Here is a 27,717-nt window from a genome sequence, read left to right as displayed (position 1 = left end):
CTGCACACTGCAAGGCCAGTTGCAGAAATCCAGGCTGTCATGGGAAAGATGTGCACAGATGCAACACCTGGGGACAAGCTGGAAGGTAAAGGAGTTTGGTTGTGAGGAGGAGAGAGAAGTTTCTCGGGATAATGACACAGACCATGGGGTTTGCCTGCAACAAGTATTTAAGTTCCGTTTAACAGAAAAGAAACCAAAGCCCAGAGAGAGATGGAAGTTTGTCCAAGTCATGTGATACCTAGATGCATGCATGCTTTCAATCTGGTGACTTTCTCTTATTTTTTTTTTTGTAATTTATTTTTATTTTAGATGCATTGGTATTTTGCCTGCATGTATGTCTGAGTGAGGGTGTCAGGTCCCCTAGAACCAAAGTTACAGATAGTTGTTAGCTGCATGTGGGTTCTGGGAATTGAACCCAGGTTCTCTGAAATAGCAGTCAGTGCTCTTAACCACTGAGCCATCTCTCTAGTCCTTGATCTAATGACTTTCAACCCTAGTTTTTTAGGGTTTTGTTTTTTGTTTGTTTGTTTTTCAAGACAGGGTTTCTCCATGTAGCCCTGGCTGTCCTGGAACTCACTTTGCAGACCAAGCTGACCTCAGACTCACAGAGATCCACCTGCCTCTGCCTCTGGAGTGTAACACCACAACCTGCTGTAACAACACATTCTTAAGCTGGTGACCTTGAACCCCCATGGTTCTGTCCCAAGAACTTCCTGCCACCCCTTTGTCTTTTTCTTCCTTATGTTTTGAGCCCTCTCCTCTAAACTGGATCCATCTTTCAGACTACAAGTAACTCAAGTTTTGATTTTAATGAAATCTTCCTTTGACTGCAGCCGCTCCGCTCCATTGCCACCCTTTCTTCTGTGTGCATGACCTTAATTTATCCACCACTTAGTGCTTCTTAAACCCACAGCTATGGCCACTCCACGGAAAGCCCAGACAAATGTACTTTCAGCTGTGAGATCCAGAGACCACAGTTTTAGGCCTTGTGCCCAGACTTTTCTGGTATCTGATATGACCCATTTCCCTCACCTTGAAAACCTATCCCCACCCACCCACCTGCCTACCCCCATATTTCCATGGTACAGGGAAGCTCCAAGCTCTCTGCTTCTGCTCTGTCTGGATGTTTGTAGCATCCACTTTTAGATCAGAACATAACTCATTATAAAGTACGTTAATCAAGTGTATCTGTGTGTCTACATCCCTGTTAGCCAAGTGAAGATACAGAGCTGAGAATCAAGGCATTCACCACCGTACCTGGCTTAGCTGTGTTATCTTCTTGTTTTGAGATAGTATCTCATGTAGCCCAGGATGGTCTCTAATTTCCAATGTTGTTGAGGATGACACTGAACTTTTTATCATGCCTGACATATGCACTACTGGGAACTGAACTCAGGGCCTTCTAAATGCTAGGCTACATTCTTTCAAATGAGTTGCATCCCCAGCCCTGTGACGTTCATGTGTGTGTGGTGTATTTTTCCATTATAGGAGCATATCCTGAGTAACTGCTCCTTTATCCTCTCCACAGGTATTTTCACTGCTTGCTGGTTGGAACCACCATGACAAAAGCCACCATGAACGTGTATTTGGGTGTGTTTTTGATGAACACATGCCTTCATTTCTCTTGAATGTATACCTCAGTGTAACTGCCAGGTCACAGGGCTGGCATATGCTTCGCTGTAGTAAATATTGTCAAACAGTTTCTCAAATTGGCTGTAACAACTGACTCTCTAGCAGCAGGAGATGAGGATTTCAGTTGCTCCCCATCCTCCTACCACCTGGTATTGTTTAAAAAGAAAAAGCCATTATGGTGGTGAACAGTGGGTTCTTTTTTGGTAAGTCTTTTCGTGTGCTGTTGACCATCTGAATGAACACCTACCTATTCCTGCCACCATAGATTCTAGTAGTGATTCGTCCTCTCTTTGCCTCTTGCATGCCTATTTCACTGATTTCCCAGATGTCAATCATTTGCTCTTCATTCATTCACTCATCCGCTCACCAGGTACTTATCTCTGCCTGGCACTGAGCTGGAGGGAAAGAGTGAAGAAAGGGGCTGGGTGGAGCAGGCTTTTCTTTGGGCCACCAACCAGCTCCCAAATCATGGCACCAAGACTCTTATTAGTTATAAATATTCGGCCTTATCTTATGCTTGTCCCATCTAGCTCTTAGAACTTATTTTAACCTCTTTCTCTTCATCTCTGTTTTGCCTCAGGGCCTTTTACCTTTCTTTCTTTCTTCCTTTCTTTCTTTCTTTCTTTATGTTCTACTTTCCTGCTTCCTCTCTTTCTCCTTCATTCTCCCTTCTCTCTCAAGCCTAGAGTCCACCTTCTACTTATTCTCTCTGCCTGCCAGCCCCACCCATCCCTCCACTGCCTAGCTATTGGCCACTCCACTTTTTGTTAGACCAATCAGGTGCCTTAGGCAGGCAAAGCAACACATCTTTATATCCTTAAACAAATGCAGCATAAACAAATGTAACACATCTTTCCATCATTGAACAATGCAGACTAAACAAATGTAACACATCTTTACATAGTTAAACAATCCACAACATAAACAAATGTAACACATCTTTATATCATTAAACAATGCAGCATAAACAAATGTAACACATCTTTCCATCATTGAACAATGCAGACTAAACAAATGTAACACATCTTTACATAGTTAAACAATCCACAACATAAACAAATGTAACACATCTTTATATCATTAAACAATGCAGCATAAACAAATGTAACACATTTTTACATAGTTAAAGTCATATCCCACAACAGCCTGTGAGATGTTTCATTCACTAAAGTGCTTGCTGTGTAAGGAAGAGGACTTGATCCTCAGCATCCACATATAAGCTGGGCATGGTGGCTTATGCCTGTGGAAGACAGAGCAGGAGAATTCCAGGCACTCTTGAACCAGCCATTCTAACTGAATGGGCGGGCTTCAGATTCAGTAAGTGACCTTGTCTCAAAAAGTAAGATATGGCATGAGGAAAATGCCTGACCATCAACCTTTGGCTTATAACACACACAGTGAAGAAGCTGAGTGTGATGACACGAATCTATAACCCAAGCACTTGGGAGACAAAGACAAGATCTTGAGTTCAAGGCTTGACTCAGCATCATAACAACTGCTGTTTCAAATATAAAAATAAGACGTAAAGCGGGGCATGGTGGTTTACACCTTTAATCACAGCCCTTCAGAGGCAGAGGCTAGGGGATCTTTGTGAGTTCGAGGCCAGCCTGGTCTACACAGTAAGTTCCAGAACAGCAAGGGCTGTTACACAGAGAAACCCTGTTTCGATAGATAGATAGATAGATAGATAGATAGATAGATAGATAGATAGATAGATGGATAGATAGATGGATAGATAGATGTGAGAGTAGTAGAGCATGCAAGCAAGACAGATGTGACCTCATCTCTTAAAATGCACAGTACATGTTTAGTGACAATTCAGATGATTGTTTTCAGGGGAGTTTTTGACTCTGAGTGGAAGATGTTTTGTTTGGCTTGCACAAAAATGAGAAGGTGAATAAAGTTTATTTTACATGATATTTCAATTTATTTTGCTTTTAATTTTTGATTTGTTTTTTCTGTTTATTTTTTGAGACAGGGTTTCTCTGTGTAACAGTCCTGGCTGTCCTGGAACTAGCTCTGTAGACCAGGTTGACCTCAAACTCACAGAGATCCACCTGCCTCTGTCTCCCAAGTGCTGGGATTAAAGGCATGCGCCACCACTGCCCAGCTGGTTTGGGTTTGTTTTTGAGACAAGATCTTAATATAGAATACTAGCCAGCCTAGAACTTAGAATCTAGACCAGGCTGACCTGAACTCACAGAAAGCCATGTGAATTGTGACTCCTGAGTGCTGGGATTAAAGTTCCTTCATGCCTCAGTCAGATATTTCAAATAAAAGTTTAAAAGAAAAAGTTTAATACACACACACACACACACACACACATATACCCGTAGTCTAACAAGACAGGAGAGCTGGAGGTGTAGATAGCTCAGCAGTGGAGGCCTGCGTAGGTTGTTTGAAGCCCTGGGTTCAAGCCCCATCACTCCCTGGAGTTCCGCATACAGAGAAACTGAGTGAGGAGAAAAGGGATGAGTAACCTGAGGAACCACACCAACCCCTCCCAGAGGCTCAACTGTTACTGCTCTCTGCATCCTTTGGGTGACTCTGGCTGCAAAAACAAAGGAACCGGGGTGTGGGAAGAGTTCTTGCCATCACACACACTAGTGTGTGGGGACTGAAACTCAAGAAATTTACTCATGGGGTGGCAAAGAAGAGAACACTGAAGTGGCTTCACTAGGCAAGTCTTTTCGCTGTGGAATGGGATCAAAAAGATCGCTCTACCTCCCACTTTGCTGCGGCAGCCTCCTCCATTACCCACGCTCAGGACAGCTGCTTTAGTGAGTCACCGGGAGCCACAGGTGCCCCTTTGTTGAGAGAGCCTCACTCTACCTAGAGGAACAAAGTTCTCTGGGAAAGAAGGGACCATGAAAATGCCTGAGAATTCTGGGAATGCCCAGCACACACCCACTCCATGCCAGGTAGCTTGCTTAGAAGGCTTAGAAAGCAGGACTGTCCTTGCTGGGCTCAGACCTGGGGCTTCATCCTGTGGACTCCAGCCCTACAACAGCTAGTTACAGGCAGGCACAACCTGAGAGGAAACGGACTGGACTCCTGTTTGTCAAAGCAAACCTCAAATCCGTGTTTTTCTTTTCTGGCAGGACTGAAGATTGAACTCAGACCTTCATGCATGTTAGACAAGCACTCTTCCCCTGAGTTACAGCCCTGGCCCTTGGCCTGACATTTGAAATGACACAATGACAGAATGCCAGCCCAGGGAGGGTCCGGTAGAAAGCAGGCCTCTACAATAAGCGTTCGTTCTCCTTGCCCTATTAGGAGGTATTGGCCCTGCAGAGCCCTGTACAACATAGACAAGTAGGTTCTATGAGCTACTGTAAGCTGTCAGATGGTGGTAGCCCACACCTTTACTCCCAGCAGAGGCAGGTGGAGAGGAGTTCAAGGCCAGCCTGGTCCACACAGCAAGTTCCTGGACAGCCTAGGCTACGTAGAGAAACCCTGTCTCGAACCTCCCTCCTCCAAAAAGAAAAAAAAAAAAAAGATAATGGAAACCTTTTTTCACTATAAGACCCCCTAGTTCAGCAGTCTAGGGATTTCCCTCTTTGTAACCTGGGTTCTCTCCTTTAAGGGTGAGGATAATAGATTCTTTATGAATCTTTCCTAAGAGCACAGAGGCACAGAAGTCATTTGAACACAGAATGAGTACAAACCCTTAATCTGAACCTCCAAACTTTGCTTGTTTGGCTATTTTTACTTACTTATTTTGTTTTGTTTTTTATTTTTTAAGGGCCCAGGCTGGTCTTGAACTCTACATAGCTAAAGATGACACTGCACTCTGGTCCTCTTTGCCTTCCCACTCCAAGTGCTGGCAATCATTTTTAAATTTTAATTAATTGACTGTTATGTGTACTGGCGCTTTGTCTAGATGTAATTCTGCGCGCCACATGTGCACCTGGTGTCCGAGAAGGCAGAAAAAGGCATGGGATCCCTCCTGGGACTGGAGTTTACAGATGGCCATAAGCTGCCATGTGGGTGCTGATAATTGAACCCAGGTCCTCTAGAAGAGTACTCAGTGCTCTTAACCTCTGAGCCATCTCTCCAGCCCCCAGGTGCTGGGATTCCAGGCATGCATCACCATGCCCAGTGAAGTTCAAAATGTGAAGCGCTCCCTGAATCCAAACTTTTAGAGTGCCAGCACACAAGTGGAAAATTCCACACCTCCACTCATGCGCTGCATTGCCGTCAACATGCAGACATACTGAAAATGTTGTATAAAATACCATTAGGCTGTGCATTTGCAAATAAAATTAATTTTGTATTAAGACTTTCAACTCCATTCCTGAGAATACCACATTATGTGCATGCAAACACTCCCAAATCATGGGAGGGACTCTGAAATCTGAAACACATCTTGTCCTAAATACTTTGAATAAAGGATATTCTACTTTAAGCCCTAGAAAGCTAGAAGATAGGAAAAACTCAATGCATTTCCTAGTTAGCCTCAGCTGTCAACTTGACACAACCCAGAGTCATCCGAAGAGTCTCAAGGTGGGAAGCACGTCAATCAGGCTGTTTTGTGACTGTGTGGGGCATTTTCTTGATTGTTATTTGTGGGAGGGTCCAGCCCTCTGTGGGGAGTATCATCCCTAGCCAGGGGGTGTGGGCTGTATAAGAAAGCTAGTTGAGGGGCTGGAGTAATGGCTCAGCAGTTAAGGGTGCTGGCTGCTCTTTCGGAGGATCCAGGTTCAATTCCCAGCACCCACATGGCAGCTTACAACTGTTTGTAACTCCAGTTCCAGGGGATCCAACACCCTCACACAACAATTACAATTATACAGTCACACAACAATCAATACCAGTGCACATTAAATAAACAAACAAATCTTTTAAAAAAGGAAGAAGGAAAGAAGGAAGGAAGAAAAAAGACTACTGAGCCAAAGCTAGGGAGAGCAAGCTCGCAAGCAGTATTCTTCCCTGGTCTCTGCTTCAGTTCTGGCCTCCAGGTTCCTGCCCTGATTTCCTTTCTTGATAAGCTGCTACCTGGAGGTGTAAGATTAATTAAACTCTTCTGTCCCAAACTTGCTTTTTGTTCCTGGTGCTTATCACAGTGACTGAAAGCAAATGACAACACTTGGGATTCTTGGGTTTCTGGATCAGAAAGGCAGAAGCTAGCTTTGTCCTCATACCCCAAAACAAACTCATGGTCTCTGAAACTCTCACAACACAGCCCTTACAGCTGCCACATCTTTCTCTGCTTCGTCTGAGCCCTTCTCCACATTTTCCACCTCCTGTATTCCTGTGAGGTATTTGCTGTAGAAAACAGGACTTTAGTAACATTCCATATCTCTGCCTCAGTTTCCCTATCAGACCTGAGACAGGCCCTTTGTCGTGGTCAAGCAGTTCATAAGTCCTTGGGAAGGTGGTGCTGGAGACATTGAGTGGGTTGTGTCCCTTAAGTGCCCCAGTCAACAGCTCTGAGCCCTAATCTTCTGCTTAATTGGGACCGTTTCCTGAGAGCCATTCCTTACTCCTACCGCAGGCTGCAGAGTGTGGGGGACAGTGGGCATGTTGCCCTGACAGGATCTCTAAAAAAAGGCTGGCCTGGGGCAGGCAAAAGAGTTTCTTTGCTTTTCACACTGCCCAGCTCCTTGGTCTCAGGACAGAACAACTGGCTTTCTGCTGCCCTCTTTTCCTCAGTGAGCATGCTCCCATCTCTCTCACAACTTCCTGGGCTTAAACGTTGGGAAGGCCCCTCAGCTATCTCTAGCTCCAGCACCTACTCTGAGGTCAGCTCTGAGAACAAAGATAGCCATGCTTGACAGCTGCCTTGCCTGGGCCTGCTAAGAAAAGCTGGGGAGACCTCCCAGATATCTCTAGTCTCTAGTTCCCAGCAAATACCAACAGGCAAACACCTAAAGTACAGCTGGGAATTCCTGGTGAGTAACGCCCTCCCCCACCCCCAACCTGGGCGCTGGCAGGCAGATTCCTGGGGCTGGGGGAGGCAGAGGCAGGAGAGCTTGCTCTCAGCCCCAGAGGCAGACCAGGTCACTTCCCGGAGATGAGGCGAATGCTTGCGGGGAGGGGCCGATTCTCCCTAAGTGGGAAGCAGGATAAGGTCAGGAGTAGAGCCCTGGGATCTACTGAGTAAACCCAAGCTTTACTCAGAAACAGCGTGAGAAGCTGGACTGGCCAGGTGATCTTTAGGCTTCTGACCCTTTTCTTGAAATCCTCAGACTACACCCTTGTGTGTCAAGGACAAAGAAGGGTTTGATTCTCTGGGAAGTGTTTGGCCACCTTGAGTAGTAAGTTTCTTTATAAAGGATACAAATGCTCACAGCCCATTAGTTTTTGTTTTAATGTTTGCATTAGCTGCTTTGGTTAGGATACAAAGTGACTTTTTGTTTCAATGTTTGCATTAACTGCTTTGGTTAGCATACAAGGTGATATTAACACTGTAACAGTCTCACATAGGTCACCACCTTTTTGTTCTGTTTCTCCCTCTAGCTGGTCCTCTTCTATTTTTTTCTTTCCCCTTTTCTTTTCCTCTCCCTTCTCTTTCCATCCTTCCCATTTCCCTTTCCTCTCCTTTTTGTGAAACAAAATCTCATTCTGCAGCCCAAGCTAGACTGTTGCACAGTCTAGCCTCAAACTCACAACAATCCTCCTGCTTCAGTTTCTTCAAGGCAGGGATTATAAGCATGAGCTGCCATGCCCAACTATTAAAATATGCACAAATATAAAATGGGTACAAACTCTAGGGCTTTCTCCTTTAGTGTTAACAATAAAATCAAAATGAATACTATTTAAAAGACATTATGAAGCCAGTATGATTTGAATGAGCCACGTTCTAAATTACTGTTCTCCGTGTGATTTAAATCTGGCTGGCCTAGGGCAGGTGTATCCTTAGTGCCTAGGATGCCTGTGTTACCAACAGCCAGGCGATGAAGATGTCTGTGTTACCAACAGCCAGGCGATGACTCAAGCCTCCTACCACTTTCTCAGCTTGAATTGCTGCACGGGGTGTCTTCTAACCTTCTCTTGGTGGGGACACACTATAATGTATGAAGTTCCCCTCTGCTGTTATCCCATTAACACTCAACAATTAACGTTTAAAATAACTCGAGGAGATCCTTAATTTTCAGGGCCCCCGTCTGTAACCGCGGGAGCCTGGCCTTCATCTCAGCTACCTCACAAATAAAGTCATGCACACCCACCTGGGATCCTCATTCAGCCATTGCTTAGAGTACCTACCAGGTGTTGGACGCTGTTCTAGGTAAACTGATATAGCAGGGAGCAAAATGGACAAGAGTTTCTGTCCTGTGGAATTTGCATTTCAGTGGGAGAGGCTGATAAAATAACTAAGATCTTGTCTAAAGCGGGGGGGGGGGGGGGGTGTCAGGAGGGAATCTAGAAGAAAGGGTAGGAGAGAGGAGGCACTTCCTTCTTAAAGATGAGGTTCCAACCAGAGAGATGGCTCAGTGTTTAAGAGCACTTGCTGCACAGACCCCAGGGACTGAGTTCAAATCCCCAAGTATAAAAACCTGTGGCTCAGGGGCTGGAGAGATGCTTCAGTGGTTAAGAGCACTGACTACTTTTCCAGAGAACTGGGCTTCAATCCCTAGCACCCACATGGCAGCTCACAACTACCTGTCACTCCAGGATCTAACACCCTCACATAGACATACATACAGGCAAAACACCAATGCAAATAAAATTTTAAAAATAATAAATTATTAAATTATTTTTAAAAACTTTAAAAAAAAAGCCTGCGGTTCAGGTTAGTTTTAAACTGACAGCAATCCTCCTGCTTCAGTTTTCTCAGTGCCAAGATCACAAGTGTGAGCTCCATGTTCAATTTTTTTCCCACCCACCCACCCACACTGTGCCATGTTCAATTTTTAAAATATCCTTTTGATACGCACAAATGTAAAACTAGGTACGAACTCTCTAGGTTTTCCCTTTTAGCACTCACAGCAGTGTATGTGTCTGGTATGCCTGTAACCCCAGCAATGAGGGGCTGAGACAGGAGGATCTTCGGAGCTTGCTGTTTGCCAGGCCTAGCTCCAGGTTCAGGGAGAGACCCCGTCTCAAAGGATTAAGGCAGGGAATGATAGAGCAGGAAGTCAGCATCCTCCTGTGGCACTGGTGCACACCCATACTCTCTCTCACACACACATACACACAGACACATTCATATACAAAACAGCAAATTTAATGGAGCATTGAAGGGAATTCTTGTTGAAGGTTGGCATCTAATACCTAAATGAGAGGAAGAAACAAGAGCATTCTACCAGCAGCCAGGAAGCCAGATGACTTGAGGGAGACAGCACCAAGACACACAGAAACACATAGTTAAAATGCAGGGACAATGAGTGTTGGGGACTGTGGACCACCAGACCCTGAATTTCTTGGAAACAACTTGTTTACAGGCTGCTCTGAGCAGGAGACCCTGTTGGCAGGCTGGTGGGGCTGCAGCTGAAAGATCCCGAGAGCTGGGGAGTGGCCAGAGCCCTATATAAGCTGCCCTTGAGCACAATAAAGTGGACATTCTTGGCATTCTTGTCTCAATGGTGTCCCTATGGCCCCATCTGTCTCTGTGTCTCTGTGCTTTTAAATGTTCAGCCTAGTTCCCATAGTGCCTCGTGAGTAGGACACAGAATGGAACTGGTGTAGTTTTACAATTACAGAACAGTTTATAAGTCATGATAGGATGCAATGTGCACAGAGAATTTGGATTATGTAAATTATTGTGTTGTCTTTTGCTTGATTGACTGGAGACAGACATTTGATTCTGGGAACTGCTAAGAAAGGTATCTTAACTTTAAAATATGGGTCTAAGGATATGTTGCTTTGGAAAAGCGGTTCTGTTTTTGTTTCCACAGAAGATGAGAACCTGTGGGAGTCATTCCAGACTGGTGTGGTTTGATGGACCAAGACCCCCTGAAATGTTGCTGCGAAAACCCACAAAGATACAGTACCCCAAACAGCAGGAAGTAGTCTGGAGAGAGAGTTATGCCCAAATTCCCTAAATGATTGTTTAAGTAGGGCTGTCTGCCATTGTGGGCCTGAGGAGCAGCTTGCAGGCATGTAGATGGAGAGCTTGGGTCCTTCCCACAATTCCCAAGCATGGGCCTGCTTCCTGGAGTCCCCAAGAGCAGAGAGGCAGTTGGCTGGAGCACAGCCAACTGCTGTGAACGCGGCTGCGGTTCCTGGCTCTGCAGTTCCTGGCTCTGTGAGCCCAGGAGTTTGTGGCATGCCGTCCAGCAGCAGTGGGAGGCAGGTCACTTCGGCCCAGTCAGTGCCTAGCCTGATGGAGCCATCCTGAGAGAGATCACTGTGGTTGTAGTGGCCGCTTGGAATTGCCATCAGCCAGACGGCTGCTGTGACTATATTGTAGCCGGCACCAGTGTTTAGCCATGAGCATGTTCACCAGGACACTTTCCAACTTATTGTTATTATATTTGTGCCACGCCCGTGCCAATGCTAATTATATAGAAAGAGGGGATATGTTGGGGACTGCGGACCACCAGACCCTGAATTTCTTGTAAACAACTTGTTTTCTTCTGCTCTGAGCAGCCTGCAGCTGCTCTGATGGCAGGTTGGTAGAGCTGCAGCTGAAAGATCCCGAGAGCTGGGACGGGCCAGAGCCCTATATAAGCTGCACCTGAACACAATAAAGTGGGCATTCTTGACATTCTTGCTCGAGGATGGCCCTGTCTGTCTGTCTCTGTCTGTGTGTCTTTGTGTAGCACGTAGTGAGTGGAGCACAGAATGGAACCGGTGTAGTTTTACAAATAAGTATCTGTTGTTTGGCTGCTTGGCAACCACTTCCTGCTCCCAGCAACTGTTCCTCTATATTCCTCTGGGAAAGCACTGCCCCTGTGCTTCAGACAGAGTTGACCCCACCCCTCACAGGCCTAGCCAATCAATTAGAAATGATCAGAATAAAGAACCCAATCAGAATAAAGAACAAATAGGAAGCTACTGTCCCTTGAGATCCCCTGCAGTAAGCATTGGCCTGGAGCAGTCAGGTGTCTCATGTGAACTGAGGGGAAGGATGAGACCTAAGAAAAGAAAAATAAAGTTCTGGGCATTAGAATCCCTGGACCTGGAGTTAAGGATAGTTGAGAGCCACCATGTGGGTGCTGAGAACTGAACCAGAGTCCTAGCAGCAAGTGCTTTAAGCCTTAACCATTTCTCCAGCCCACCATCTCTCTTTTTTTTTTTTTTTTGAGACATGATGTCATACAACCCAGGCTGGCCTCCAGCTCTATATGTATCTGAGCATCATCTTGACTCTTGAATCCTCCAGTCTCCACCTCCAAGATTCCACATGTGTGCCATCACTCTTGGTTTATCCTGCCATCTTGAGCCCTTGCATCCAAGTTTTACCTGTCAGTGTCTCACTTGCCTGCAGCAAAGCAGCCGCTCCCCGTGTAAGCCAATAGCCCATGCCCATCACTACATAATAAAGTACTGCAAAGCTGGCAGCCTCAAAGGAAAATCAGGGCACTGCTGCTGAGGAGACCTAAGAGCCGGGGAGCCCAAAGCTGTGGCTCAGGGTCTCTTTGGTGACTTCAGACTGAAGCCTGAAGGGTGTGCTGTCCCAAAGGTCCCCTGATGGGGCTTGTTCCTTGCTACCGAGGCTGTCTGTAAGTGAAGTGTCCTTGAGATATGGTGCTGAGGAACCCAAAAGAGAGCAAGTGAAGACCTCATCTCTGAAGTAACATATGGTCGCCTCCACTTGTTCCTGTTCACCTCCAGTCAGGATCCCATGCTCCCCACATTGTCCTATTTTTACAAAGGAGAAAGGCCCAGCTTCTCTGGAGAAGGCAGGGTTGCCTGTGGGCATGCAGATGCTGAGGTGTAGACTGTTAGCTCTTCCTTCCTCTGCTCCTGAGCCTTTGTTCAGTGCTGTGTGTTCAGAGAGGCTGTGTACTGTTTGAGAGCCTGGCTCCCTTCCTTCTTGGATGGCCAAACACAATGATTAACGTCCATTTTCTGAAAGAAGCAAGACCACAGAAAGAAGTGACCAAAGTCTAACTCCAAACCACACATCCTAGTACCATGTCTGACAGGACGTGATAACAGAGCAAGCCTTTTGAAAGCTTGAATGCAAGAATACATGATGCAGATGAGAACTGAATGCCACCAGCCAGGCTCTCTGTCCCTCACAGGTGAGCAGAGGGAGGCTTCTAACAGCTTCTCACTGGGCACAGAGGTTGTAGACAAGACAGAGGACATGTCCCAAATGGAAGCCCACATCCCAGCCTCCGGTGAACTCGAGCTTTGTACATCTAAGGCCAAGCAGTGCTAGAATCGAGATGACTCCAGATGGAGAAAGACAGCCCTGGCCTGCATGGTGCAGCCACACAGGCGTCAGAACCCTGCTCCCCTCCACTAGGTGCACTGCTTGCCATAGTAGGGAGGACCTCTGCCTAGCACTAAGGGCCACTTCCTGTGACTGGCCCTCATATACTGATTGGGGTATCGCCCTGAGCCCTACATCACTTAAAAGGATGTTAAAATGAGGTAGGGGGACATGCTTTATAATCCTAGCACTTAAGAGTCTGAGGCAGGAGGATTGCAAGCTGAAGGCCAGCCTGGTCTACTTATGAGTTCAGGACAGAATGGGCATCATAGAGAGACCCTGTTAGGAAGGGACGGAAAGAGAGAGGGAGGGAGGGAGGGACGGAGAGAGGGACGGAGGGGGGGACGGAGGGGGGGATGAAGATGTCAAGCACCTGAAGCCTTTCCTTGCATGTACTCAAGCTAAGCTTGAGGTGCCACCCTTGCTGGGGCCCAGAAGTCATTAACTCTGCCTTAGCCCATCTGGTCCTTCTTGCAGACCTCAGCCAGCTGAAACATGTTTGGATCAAAGACAAACGTCATCAACTCACGTCCGCCTCCAGCCTTCACTATGCACATTAGGCAACAGCAGTCACAGGTCCGCCTTTGTGGGTGCCATTGTCACAGCTGTTGGTACAGACACAAATACTAGGTGAGCTAATAACTCGGGGATAAATGGTGCTTTAACCAGGGGCCCCGAGTACTCTGGAAACATTACGTCATGCCCACCTGACACACTCCCACATACTTTTTTCCCCAAGTCCCTCTATGTTGGAAAGACTTCCACAATCCCAGCAGCTCCATCTTGGCACAGCTTCAGACGCTGTTATGGTCTTTTGGAGGGCTGCCTTACGGGAGACCTTGAGGAGGTTGTCCAGGTCTCCAAGGCCCTCCCAGCCCCACCGTGTCCACCCTCCTGAGCTGTCCTTCCCCTGCCCTAGGTCTTCTATGCTTGAAATGAGAAAGAGCATTGATGGCAGTGTGTGCTGAAGTGTTTTCAAATGCCAGGAATGGAAATCAGTGGATACGTATAATTTTGTAACTGGCATGTGGCATGCCAAAATTGTTGGGACCCTCAATAGTCAACGTGCCAGATTTATAGGTTACCTGTAAATACAAGCTGTGGGTACATTATGATATCTAGACTTGGTTGCTGAATATTCCTGCCTGTTTCTTTCAGGCTTTCTTTCCACCGTGTAAAAATCCAGACACTGACCCAGCAGAACCCAGTTCCTGTTGAGACACAGATAACTCATCCCTCCTCCAAAGAGTTCCTGGGAGCCCTAACAGATCAAAAGCGCAGGCCCTCCTAGCACTGATTCCTCCCTTGTTTTGGAAACAAACCTCGGGGCAGGTGTGGATCATGCCGAAAGCAAACCGGAGCACAAAGAGAGGCGTTGACAGAGCAGAGCTTTCTGTCCAAGTGACTGACCACAAAATGGAAGAAAGTGGGTTCTGAGATGCTTGTGTTCAGCTGTGTAAGGGAGAAGTGCCAGCAGGGCCAGGGACAGCAGTGTCTGTTCCAGTCACCTGTGAACATCTGTTGGCCCAGTTCCCTGGGAAACTGGGTTGACAAAGGAGGGAGTGAGGGAGCTTCGGCCTGCCCAGGTAAGCTGAGAAGACTCAGACGTGGGGAGGAAGGAAAGGAAGGGTGAGAGATCCCAGGCCGTGATCTTGGAGGGCAGGATAAGGGATCCCCCAATCCATGTCAGGAAAGCAAGTTTGATCCAGATTCAGGGGAAGGTCTTGAACCCAGAGGGGGGGAAAAATCCAGTCTTCTCTGGCTCCTCTGGGACAGGGGCTGACCCTAAGTCTAGGAGTAGCCCCCCATTCAGGCTCAGGTTCTCTAGGAAGAGCCTGTGGTTGGGGAAGGAGTGTAGGTGGGAGTCCCAGTGTGAAACTGCATAAACTAAACTTGCTTTGAGTCCTTGCTCCACCACCAACGCTGACCATGACACATGATCGAACATCTTCAGAGTAGCTCCATGAAAGAGTCACTGGGCAACATGTTTTCATCTGTAAATAGGGATGCTGCAAGCGGTGAGTGTGTACATGTGTGTGTGGGTGCATGTGTGTGTGTGTGTATGTGTTCCTAAAAGGAACCGGCTCACGTAGTTATGAAGCTGACAAGTCCCAAGGTCAGCCGGAGAAGTCAAGCAGCAAGCTGAGACCTGGAGAACCAATAATGCAGTCCCAGACCAAAGACCTGCAGGCCTGAGACCCAGGAACTGCTGATAAGCTGGTGTCAAGATGTCAGGAAGGCACGACCTCTCTCCCGTGGGGAGACTGAAGCTTTCCGTTCTATTCCAGCCTTCAACGACTAGACACCTATCTATACCCCTGTACAGCCGACAGGCAAAATTAACCATGACACAAGGCTACTTCGAGCATAAACCAAATGCAATCCCGTGTACTGAGTGCCGGGTAAACTGCACAGATGGACGCTGGGTAGGTAAACCACAGGGGGGTTTGCTGCTGACCTGAAATTCCCACCTGCTCTGTCAAAGGGAGAGGATGTTCCTGAGTTGAGGAAGGGGCAGCCATGGAGGGAAAAGGAAAGGGGGTGATCGCTGATCCAAAGGCCTGAGGACACAGCCAGGGTCAGAGAGCATCCATGTAGTTTTGCACTCAAGAGACTGCTGGAGAAGTCAAAATAGACCCCCACACCCAGTCTCTCTGTTTTTTTGTTTGTTTGTTTGTTTGTTTTTCGAGATAGTGTTTCTCTGTGTAACAGCTTAGCTGCCCTGGAACTGGCTCTGTAGACCAGGCTGGCCTCAAACTCACCGAGATCCGCCTGCCCCTGCCTCCCAGTGCTGGGATTAAAGGCGTGTGCCACCACCACCACCACCCACCAGCTTTCCCTCTCTAATTTTAGAATAAATTAGATGAGGATTCAGAATCATATCAGGGGCTGGGGATGCAGTTCAACGGTGGAGCATCTATCTCCCTAGCATGTGAGAGGTCCATTCCCCAAAACAGTTTCACTGACCTAGGACTCGATGATTAGTCCTGGCCAGCAATGTCCAGGTGTCCTCCTGCCTTCCCTTCCCTTCCTGAGGATCACAGGCTTACAGCACTGCACCATGTTTTAACATGGCTTTTGGGATTCTATCTCCGGTCTCCATACCTGCCCAGCAAATGCTTTACCAAGGGAGCCATCTCCCCCGCTCTGTTCTTCCCTTCTTAATGCAGCAATTCCCAACTCCGGCTGGGCCTGAGCACATCCCGTGGACAGACTGTGAGGGGTAGAACCCAGGGGCCACTGTGCATCTGTGTCTTTTCTAACTAGCTGCTTCTAGTCTGCCTGGGTTGGCCAGCAGGCATCACGGCTTGCTAGGAGAGAAAGGGATGGTGGTGGGTGTTTTGCCGTTGGGTTTAACTTGGAACCATAGGAACCAGTGACAAACGGGAGGTAGATCGAGGTTCAGGCTGGGAAGAAATTCCTTACCACCGCAGAAACAGCTTTCCTACAACTGCCTTCATGGCCAGCTAAGAACCACGCAAGATGACCAAAGATGATTTGTACAAGATTATAGAGATCGCGCCTCATTGTGCCAAGATCGGTGACTTACTCAGCTTGCTAAATGTCTTCCAACTCTCGTCTGTTTCCAAAATTCAAGCCATTTCTAAGAATTCTTGTTGGGCCACTGGCCAACAAGTCGTGGCCTCCCTGAACATGACGCCTCACTGTGGTGATACCGTGAAAGACTGTAAATGCCCTCTATGCCCTGCTTGTCCCTGATGGCAGACAGACCCTCACATCCGCAGCGAGGGTCTGAAAGACCGCATTGATCTTTCATTCGCTGCTCTGAAAGTCAGTCTATCCTCACGGAGGGATGAGGTCAGACAGCCTGGGTCCCACTCCTGGCTTCCTCATTCCACAGGGATGCGAGTCTCTAGACCTCAGTTGCCACATCAGAGTTTTGTGGGCTTATGTCCTTAAAGCTCTGAGCACAGACCCTCGTCTCTACCACGTACGCTGTAAATGTTGATGTCCTGTTGCTGTCACCGTCCTCCCTGAAGTCAACCCAGTGGCTGCGTCGCTACTACACAGTGCTCTTTTAGATATTCAGATGTCATTCTGAAAGCAGCCCCCAAGCCTGTGGCTACAGCTGGCCCAGAGGCTTTGATGCTTTTCCCATCCAAGTCCTTGGTTCTAGCATCCCCTCCCCCCAACCCTGCCACCTCAGCTGGGCACGAAAGCAGAAGCCCAGGAAGTGTTTGCTTTGGAACAAAGGAGGGGACAGCCATGGCTTTCTGGAGGTGTTTACCACCTCCGAGCAAGGAGTCATCTGCTTCTCATAATGAGTGTGGAGTAGAACTGACTTTCTGGAACTTTCCTACAACTGCCTTCATGGCCAGCTAAGAACCACGCAAGATGACCAAAGATGATTTGTACAAGATTATAGAGATCGCGCCTCATTGTGCCAAGATCGGTGACTTACTCAGCTTGCTGGGTTAGCTCATTGACTGTCGAGTTAAAGCTCTCATGGGTCCGGACCAAGCCCCAGCATAGCCACGCTACACTTTGAATATGAACTTGAAAGAGCTGGAGTTTCAAGGATAAGACCTTTGACCTTTGCAGATGCTGCCCTCTCCTTCACAGCTCTGTGTGTGTGTGTGTGTTGGTGGGGCAGGTGGTCAGGTGCCCAGCTCTCGGGATTGGCTCTGGAAAAGACCACACGTGAAAGTACTGATAGCCACCTAAAGGTTATTCTGTGTGCTTTGTCTCACATTGTACCGCGTCTTGAAATGTTGCCCCCGCCCCCACTCCCCCTGTCCCAGTCTCAAACTCCTAGACTCTATTTGCCATCCTTATGTACCAGCTAGAGCACCTTCACCACTCCCTGTCTGAGTTCCAAGAAGTTGCTTTTCTCAGAAGGCTACCAGGACCAGCAGTAGAAGAAAATCCCAGAGTTCATCTCAGACAAACCCAGGCCAGTAGGAATCATGAAAATGTGTTCTTTTGTAGACTGGCTGGCTTTCTTCTCTCTGTCTCTGTCTCTGTCTCTGTCTCTGTCTCTGTCTCTCTTCCTCTCTTCCTCTCTTCCCCTCTTCCTCTCCCCCCGTTTCCCCTCCACCATTCCTTTTTCGAACCCCCTTTTTCCAGTTTCTCTTTCCCTGTTGAAGATTCAGTCATGGTCTTCTGCTAGCCTTGCCATTTTTTACCTACAAAACACAGACAAAGACCCTCACAGGTCAGTTTTATTTTTATTACTGCCCAGGCAAGGGCTAGGTGAGATGCCAGAGCCCTGAATGCTGGCATTCCTAAATGTTTCTTTTGCACTCTTGGCGCTAAGGGGCCAGATCACGATGGGGTAAGAAGTCACCCTCTAGTCCCCAGGAGTCCAGTTGATGGGGGCCAGAGAGTGGGTGGGGAAGGTGATGTTGTCACATCTTGTTACAAATAGAAAGTGGACGTCAGTGGTTGTCAGGAGAGCATCTTTCAACAGCCGCAAATTACTGCCTCAGGGTTTACACGAAACAAAATGACGAGTGTGGAAAGACAGAGCTTTAATCCCTGCCCAGTGCATAAGGGATTGTGTGTCTGCTCCGGTGAGGAACTATTGACCTCCAGCTGTAGTTGTCGTTTGTTGCTCTTTTGGCTCTTTGCCCGTTGGGGGCCCACCACCCAACTCCCAAATAAGTACACTCTTGGAGACTTCATCTTACTTTTCTTTATGAATTCCTGGCCTTTGCTTGGCTTATTTCTAGACAGCTTTGCTTTTTCTTTCTTCTTTCTTTTGGTTGTTTGTTTTGTTTTTTGAAACAGGGTTTCTCTGTGTAGCCCTGGCTGTCCTGGAACTCTGTAGACCAGGCTGGCCTCAAACTCGGAGATCCGCCTGCCTCTGCCTCCCGAGTGCTGGGATTAAAGGTGTGTGTCACCATTGCCCAGCTAGCCAGCCTTTCTTTATTTAAATTATCCCGTCTATCCTTCTCCCCTTTTATCTTTCTCTAGTCTATCTACCTTTCTTTCTTACTCCATTGCTGGTTGTGTAGTTGGATGGCTGGCCCCTCGTGTCTTCCTCTCCTTTTCTTGCTCCTTGATCTTTTCTCTCTCTTTTTCTTCTATTTATTCTCTCTGCCTGCCAGTCCATCCATTCTTTCTCCTGCCTTGCTATTGGCCATTCAGCTGTTTATTAGACTAATCAGGTATTTTAGGCAGGCAAAGTAACACAGCTTCACAGAGTTAAACAATGCAACATAAAAGAATACAACACATCTTTCATCATTAAATAAATATTCCACAGCATAAACAAGTGTAACACATCTTAAAATAATATTCTACAAAATCCAGCTGTGTCCCAGAGGTTCATGGGAAGATCTGATCAGGTGGGCTTCCTTTTACCCTTTGCCATGGAAGGGAAGAATAAGATTCTCCATTGAGCTCAGAACATGACATTATACCCTATTATTAAACTTTCACCACAAGCTAGATAAAATGATGTTATTCTTTGAAAGAGGGGGAGAATGAGACTCAGGTTGTGTTGGGCAGTATAGACTAGGCTATGCAGCAGTAACAAAGAGTCTCACAGCTAAGGTGTTTTCCCCCATCATACAGCTACCTCTAGTCAGCAAAACAGCAACCTTGCTGTTTTTGATGTTGTTTCCACCCTTTGCCAATAGAGAGCCTCCTTTATCATCCACAGAGGGAACGAGGAGACTGGAGACTTGTGTTGGAATATTTTAGTCTGCTTAGATGTGGACTCCCTGCCATGTCATTTCTTTTTTAAAAAAATATTTTATTTATTATTGTGGGGAGACCACTGTATGTTGACTGAGTTTTCTGTCCTGCCTGGTTCCCACAGTCATTAAGTCCCAAAGAAATCACACAGAGGTCTACATCAATTATAAACTGATTGGCCCATTAGCTCAGGTTTCTTATTAACTCTTATAACTTATATTAGCCCATTATTCTTATCTATGCTAGCCACGTGGCTTGGTACCTTATACAGCGAGGCAGTCATATCTTGCTTCTTCTGTGGTGGTGTCAGGACTGCGTCCTCTTCCCAGAATTCTCCTGTTCTTTTGACCTGCCTCTACTTTCTGTCTGGCTGTCCCGCCTATACTTCCTGCCTAGCTACTGGCCAATCAGTGTTTATTTAAAATATAATTGAAAGAATACAGACCATTCTCCCACACCAACTGCACATATGTGGAAGTCAGAGGAGAATTTATGGTGTTCCCTCCTTTCACTCATGTGAGTCCCAGAGATGGAACTCTGGCCATCAGGCTCTGAAGAGGTGCCATTTTCCTGAGTCATCTTTCTCCCCCCTCTCATGTAATTTCATTGGCCAGTACTAGTCCTGTCCCAACCCCTGGCAAGAGAGCTAAGATGCTGCTGGTCAGGAGAAGAGGACTGGTGGCTGGTGAGCCAGGATCTGTCCAGGTGGAGGGATCCCTTCCCATCAGCCTCAGCAGGCAAATGGCATGTGTGCACATCTCATGCATGTATGCATCCTTTGTATTCCTAGCCCATGTGTGTGCACATCCTGCATGGTATGTGTGACCTATGGCAATCTTTCATAACCCCATTTTACAAGTAACTCAAGACTATGGAACCAGGAGGATGACAAGACCTGGCATCCTGGAGCTGACAGCCGAGATTCCCCAGCCTCGGCCCAGATCTTTAAAAGACTCATTTGAGACTCTTCCCAACACAACCAACTCCCTGTCACTTTGAAATTTGAAGCAATCACAGTTTCCCCAATGATCTCCTTAACCTGCTCACTAACGCCTAAAATCCAGCCACTGAGGCTCCGCGCCTTCAACAGACATGTCTCTGGAGGAAGCGAAGAATGAAGTTACCATCAACGCACATCAGACAATGAAGTGCTACACCATGCAGCCTCAGCACCAGGAGGTTTGAAGTGAAACTTGGAGAACAGAGAGCAGTGAGTTAGGAAGGCAGGGGCCTTTAGGTGTGAACATTCTAGAGGAACACCCCTCTCCAGTTCTCCCATCTATTCTGCTGCTCACATACATGTGCAATCTGCTTCTCATTCACTATACTAAGGCCTGTCGTAGTTAGGGTTCCTATTGCTATGAAGAGAGACCATGACCATGGTAATTCTAATAAAGGAAAACATTTAATTGGGGTGGCTTACAGTTCAGAGGTTTAGTCCATTATCATCATAGTGGGACGAGGTGGGAGGCAGACATGGTGCTGGAGAAGAAGCTGAGAGTGGAGAAAGAGTTACATCTTGATCCAGCAGGCAACAGGAAGTTGTCTAGACACTGGGAGTATCTTGAACTGAGGAGACCTCAAAACCCACAGTGATGCACTTCCTCCAACAAGGCCACACCTACTTCAACAAACCCATACCTCCTAATAGGGCCACTCCCTATGATTTTATGAGGGCAGTTACATTCAATCTACCACAAGGCCCTTGAATAATTCTGTTGGAGGACAGGAGAAGATGGATAGATCTTGCTGTTTGACAAAATGACTGAAACCAACATGGTTGACCTGGAGAAGCAAAAATGCTGCAGGAAACTGTGTGTGGTGGTGGCTACTTCTTTCAAGACCAGGTTTCTCTGTGTAGCTTTGGAGCCTGTTCTGGAACTAGCTCTGTAGACCAGGATGGCTTCAAACTCACAGAGATCGCCTGCCTCTTACTACCTGAGTGCTGGGATTAAAGGTATGCACCACCACTGCCCCATGCTTTTTAAGGCTATTTTGTTTTTGTTTTTGACTTTTGGTGGTGCACACTTCTAATCTCAGCACTTGAGAGTTAGAGACAGGAGAGTCAAGAGTTCAAAGTCATTCTCAAGTCTGTAATAAGCTTGAGACCAGCCTGGGCTATGTGAGACCCCCCATCTCAAAACAACCAAAAGAGAAAAGAAAGTTAATGAGAGCTTCCCTGACCTCTGCTTTCCCCCTAGTGCAGTGGTTCTCAACCAGTGGGTCATGACACCTTTAGCAAACCTCTACTCCAAAAATACATACATAATAGTAGCAAAATTATGTTTCTGAAGTAACAACAAAAATAATTTTGCCCAGAGCAGTCAATGGTGCTGGAGATGGATGAGTCCAGAACACTACTGGAAATGTTACCTTCTTTTGTTTGTGGCTCTGTGTGCAAGAGAACACATATGTATGTGTGCACCTGTCCTATGTGTTTGTTCGTGTTTGGGCCAGTGTATGTGTGAGTGCATGTGCGTACAGGTGACTGTATATGTGTGGGCATGGCTGTGAAGGCCAGAGGCAACATTAGGAGTTATTCCTCAGGTGCTGCCACCATTTTGTTGTTGTTTTATTTCTTGTGAAGGGTCTCTCACTGGTCTGGACCTTGCCAACTAGGCTAAACTGGCTGGACAGAAATCTACCTATCTCAGCCTCCCTAGCACTAAGGATAAGCCTGTGCCACTACACCTGGCTGCTGCATGTGAGTCTGAGGACCAAACTCCGTCTTTGTGCTTGCCCAGCAGACACTTACCTGTTGACTGAGATTTTTGTCCCACCAGGTCCCGTAGCCGTTTAGTCCCAAAGAAACACACAAAGGCTTACATTAATTATAAACTAGTTGGCCTCGTAGCTCAGGCTTTTCTTATTAACTAGTTCTTACATCTTAAATTAGCCCATAATTCTTGACTGTGGTAGCCACATGGCTTGGTACCTTTTATCAGTGAGGCATTCTCGTCTTGCTTCCTTTGTGTCTGGCTTCCTCTGTGTCAGCTGCAGACTGACTCTTTCCTCTTCCCAGAATTCTCCTGTCCTGGTCGTCCTGCCTCTACTTCCTGCCTGGTTGTCCCACCTATATTTCCTGCCTGGCTACTGACTAATCAGCATTTTGTTAAACCAATACAACAGACAAATCTTTACAGGGTACAAGATCATTGTCCCACAGCATTTACCAGCTGAGCTGTCTTCCCAACGTCTCCTCCTCCCCACTTTTTTTTTGTTTTGTTTTGTTTTTTGATTTTGTTTGTGAGACAGGGTTTCTCTGTGTAGCTCTGGCTGTCCTGGAACTCTGTAGACTAGACTGGCTTCTCTAGACTAGGCTTTACCTCCCAAATTCTGGGATTAAAGTCCTGTGCCACCACTGCTTGGCCCCTTCCCCTTTTTTATATAGTGCTGAGAATTGAACCTAGGATCTCATTTTTATATATAATATTTTTATTTCACTCTAAGAATTTTTGCTTTTTAAAAATTTGAAACAGTTCTATTCTGTAGTCCAGGCTATCCTGGAACTCACTATGTGGCCCAGGGTGGCCTTGAACCTGTGATGATTCTCTTGCCTCAGCTTTCTGAAGTTTGAGCTTTCCAGTCTTCCTGCTTTTCCTAAAAATGGCAAATTCATCCTCATACAAGTCTTCCTGCGGCTGTTTCCCATCTGGAGCCGTATTGCCCTAGAAGGTCATGATAGGAGAGCTGTGTTAGTTTCCTATCACTCCAATGAATGCCTGAGGCAGGCAACTTGTGTAGAAAAGACACTTATCTCAGCATCTGGAGGTCAGCCTGTGATATCCCCTCAAGACAGAGCACACTAGGAGCAAGTGGTCACATCTGGAACCGTGACACAGAGAGAGTAGGAGGGGCCAGGTTTATTCCTTTTATAGACATCTTCTCCACAGAACTACATGGAAGGGTTTTAGGAAAGTGACCTAGGGGCCTCCCACAAGGCCTCAACTCTCAGAGAATCCACCACCTCACAATCCTGCCACTCTGGGAACTTGGGGACACTCAAACCGCATGTTAGCCTCAGGAGATGTCCAGGCAGGTCTTGGTTTCACTATCATAGCCTCCAAGTGTCCACCCCCAGATCCAGGTCTACACTCGGGCCCTCAAGTGTCCACCCCTAGATCTGTGTCTGCACTTGGGCCTTCAAGTGTCCACCCCCAGATCCAGGTCTACACTCGGGCCCTCAAGTGTCCACCCCTAGATCTGTGTCTACACTAGGGCCCTCAAGTGTCCACCCCCAGATCCAGGTCTACACTCGGGCCCTCAAGTGTCCACCCCTAGATCTGTGTCTACACTAGGGCCCTCAAGTGTCCACCCCCAGATCCAGGTCTACACTCAGGCCCTCAAGTGTCCACCCCTAGATCTGTGTCTACACTAGGGCCCTCAGGTGCCCACCCCTAGATCCGTGTCTACACTAGGGCCCTCTCACACCACCTCATTTTACCCAGCACCACTTTCCCTCATACCTGTCACCCTCAGGCATTGCTTTGTCCAACTGCTGGTTCCCTTGGTTGTTTGTCCCCTTCTGCACCCCAACATAAGTCCCTGCAAAGAGAGCCTTTCTACCAGGTGGTGGTGGCGCATGCCTTTAATCCAACACTTGGGAGATAGAGGCAGGTAGATCTTTGAGTTCAAGACCAGCCTGGTCTACAAAGTGAGTTCCAGGATGGCCAGGGCTACACAGAGAAATCCTATGTCAAAAAACAAAACAAAACGGGGGTGGGGGTGGGGCCTTTGCAGCCAGCTTTTCTCAACCCCTGGTACAGAAAGATCCACAGTGCCTGTCAATCCAGTGTGGTAGCACATGCCTGTAATTCTAGCCCTCAGGAGGCTGAGAGAGGAGGGCCATGAGTTCCAAGCCCGTCTGAGCTACAAAGTGAGACTTGTCTAACACTAAAAAGCCTTCATCATAGTTGGGAGGAATACTGCGTGCTAGTGAGACCGACACTCAGCACTGGGGCACAGGCTGTTATTGGCCTCATTTCGGATCCCACACAGCTGTGGCAACAAGCGTATTTCTCACTGATTGGCCTCATGGCCGGCCGGAGCCTAACCTTTCCTCTAGCAGAATGGCTGCCTTTCAGAGGTGGACTTCAGAACCCATCCTCTGTCCTTCCTCTAATCCTTTCTGTCTTGGCTTCTAGCACAAAGCAAAGGTGAAGAAAACCCGGCCAGGCCAGAGGCTCCGTCCAAATAACACTCAAGCCACACGTAATTAAGTGCAGTCATTAGAAGACTCTCGAGTCAGACAATGGAAACAGTAAGAGTTTCCACTGAAACATGAACTTGGCGGAGCAGGCTAGGTCCCAGAAGCCTCTGTGCACACCCAGAGATGAGAAAGCCTTCCTGTGTGGCCTGGGGTCGGGTGAGGAAGTGGATGAGGAGCAGGTGGGAGAAGGGGAACCCGGGTCCTCCTTCAGTGTCTGTCCCTTTTCTCCCTGGATTCCATCAAGCGTATTACCATAGGGGAAACTCTCAGGTGCGAAGCTAGCTGGCTTGGTGCTTTGCCCCATCTCATTCTAGTCTTCTTGTTTGGGTTTAGTTTTTGACATAAATGTGCTTTCAACAACGAAGATGCGATTGTGGCCGCCCTGCCCCCTACCCTTCTTTCCTTACCTCTCATGGCATTCCATACTATTCAGCACTGTGGGTTTGGTTTATTTTGTTTGTTTTTTTTGTTTGCTTGCTTGTTTGTTTGTTTGTTTTTCGAGACAAGGTTTCTCTGTGTAACAGTTCTGGCTGTCCTGGAACTCTCTCTGTAGACCAGGCTGGCTTTGAACTCATAGGGATTCGCCTGCCTCTGCATCCCTGAGCACTGGGATTAAAGGCCTGCACCACCACCGCCCAGCCAGCACTATGATTTTTATGGTTGTATAATATTCCACTATTTGTTACCTATATCATCTCTGTCATAGCCTCCAAGCATCCACCCTAGATCCAGGTCTACACTAGGGCCTTCAAGTGCCCACCCCCAGATCCAGGTCTACACTAGGGCCCTCAAGTGTCCACCCCCAGATCCAGGTCTATACTAGGGCCCTCAAGTGTCCACCCCCAGATCCAGGTCTACACTAGGGCCCTCAAGTGCCCTAATCCCAGGTCATTAGACACTTGAATTGTATTCGATTTTCTTCTCAATTGTTTCCAATTTTTATGAGCAGCTTGGAATTTGCACATGTTTATATATTCCAGGGACAAATTTCCAAAGGTAATATTTCTATATTAAGAGATTTTTATACAGCCATATTGGGCAGTGCCTTTTTAATTTTATCTATCTATCTTCTATCTATCTAGATATCTATTGGTTTTTTTGAGACAGGGTGTAGGATTGGCTGTCCTGGAACTTACTCTGTAGACCAGGTTGGCCCTGGAACTTGTTTTATAGACCAAGCTAACCGTGAACTCAGAGATCTGTCTGCCTCTGCCTCAATGGACTCTTTTAGTCTCCTTTTCCATCTTTGGTTTCCCACTACAGAAACTAGGAAAGTCAAAATTCACTCCTTCAGACTATGTTGCAGCTTAGGGTGACCTGTATATGTTCAGTGAGAGTCAAGAGACCTCTTCTGAAGGGTCTCTGAGAGTATTTTCCTTCTAGATGAAAAGAGAGAAGTCACAAAAGCCTGCTGTCTTGTATCACTTTTGACCTGCGCTCTCTTCCTGACCTCTGACCCCCATCATGTGAGAGTATGACTCCACAAGCGATGCCAGCCATCGAGAAGCCAGGAAGTCATAAGCCTAAGGATAAAAACAACAATGAAACCTCATAATAGTAAGTCCTTTTTTATGTCTTAAGGCTACAGAATCTGCCTGGAGGTGTATTAGAAATCAATGAAGAGATGTCAGTGGTTCCCACGGTTGGTGGTTAAAATACCAGTGACAGGAGCTGCTGGACAGCCTAGTAAAACTGGGAAATCTGAAAAATGCGGAGACACCAAGGCGTCAGCGTGTCAGTGCTGTACGTTTTCTGGGGGTAGAGGGAGCCTTGAGAAAAAGCCCAAGTCCATAGTATTCCTGGTTAGCCTGGAGCTTGCTACGCAGACCAAGCTGGGCTTGAACTGGTAGCAATCCTCCCAAGGGCTAGGATTATAGGTGTTATACACTGTGCCTGGCTTATTACGGTTGTGTTTGTTTTGTTGGTTTGGTTTTTTTTTTTTTTTTTTTTTGTTGAGACAGCGTCTCATTCTGAAATTCACACTGGCCTGGAACTCACTGTGTAGACCTGTTGTCCTCAAACTCACAGCATGCTGGGAATAAGGGTGTGAGCCCCTTTGCCTTGCTACGACTGTGCTCTTAAAAGTTCTGCAGGTGGTTCCAAAATGCATCACCTGAGAGTCAGTGGTATAGCTGGTGCTCTTAAACTTGCATGTGCAGACAGGCCACCCGTGCAGTTTGTGAAGCTCCACACCTGACTGTAGTTACGGAGCAGGGCTGGGAAGCTGGTGAGTCAATGACTGCCAGGCCGGGGACTGTGGGAGGCGTGGTGGTCCTTGTGCTTACAGATAAGCTAGGAAAACAAGGAATGTTAAACACACGGGGTTGTCTCTTCAAAGGGAGAAATGTCAAACCTGTTTTCTGCCCAAAAGTTTGGGAGAGAACTTGGTTAATAGCCTGGTGACCTTTGCACTCTTTGTGCAGCTGAGGCCACACTGGATCCTTCCCCAAGACCCTTACCATGAGCTTGTCTATCTACAGACCCCATCTAATGGAAGATGTCACATGTGCTTCACAAAGAGTTCTGATGTAGCCATGTCTTAAGCTTAATGTGCACACAGGACTGAGTGGCTTATCACCAGGAAAGTTTTCGCCAAACTGTGCTGTGCTGAAATCAGCCTAAAACAAACCACTCAGGGTCCGACTCTCAAAATTTGAACCAACACAGGCTGCTTAGTCGTGCTGAACGGAACTACCTTCTTGCTTCTCTCGGATTGTTACTCTGCTAGCCATGGTGGTCACAGAAATCCCTGCAAGGAACCTCCGTCTCTCTGGCTGGAGTGGAACCTCTGCTTTTTATCTCGCATGGAGGAGGCCCTGTCCTCCAGGTACTCTGAGACACAGGAAAAGCTTCTCCTTGCCCAGGCTCCCTTAGCCTCACCGGA

At 47.2% G+C, this 27,717-nt stretch overlaps 1 long non-coding RNA gene across 1 annotated transcript; it reads left to right on the top strand.

Moving 5' to 3' along the window:
- Positions 1–7,284: 7,284 nt before the first annotated feature.
- Positions 7,285–11,316, top strand: LOC146892351 (uncharacterized). The gene is made up of 2 exons (XR_015004326.2): positions 7,285–7,526; positions 10,473–11,316. It is a non-coding gene; the product is annotated as an uncharacterized LOC146892351 (long non-coding RNA).
- Positions 11,317–27,717: the final 16,401 nt, after the last annotated feature.

The sequence above is a fragment of the Myodes glareolus genome, chromosome 11 (assembly GCF_982192425.1).
Source record: "Myodes glareolus chromosome 11, mMyoGla1.1, whole genome shotgun sequence".
NCBI lineage: Eukaryota > Metazoa > Chordata > Mammalia > Rodentia > Cricetidae > Myodes > Myodes glareolus.
The sequence above is the reverse complement of the archived record's forward strand: the minus strand, read 5'-3'. Positions and strand labels throughout refer to the sequence as shown.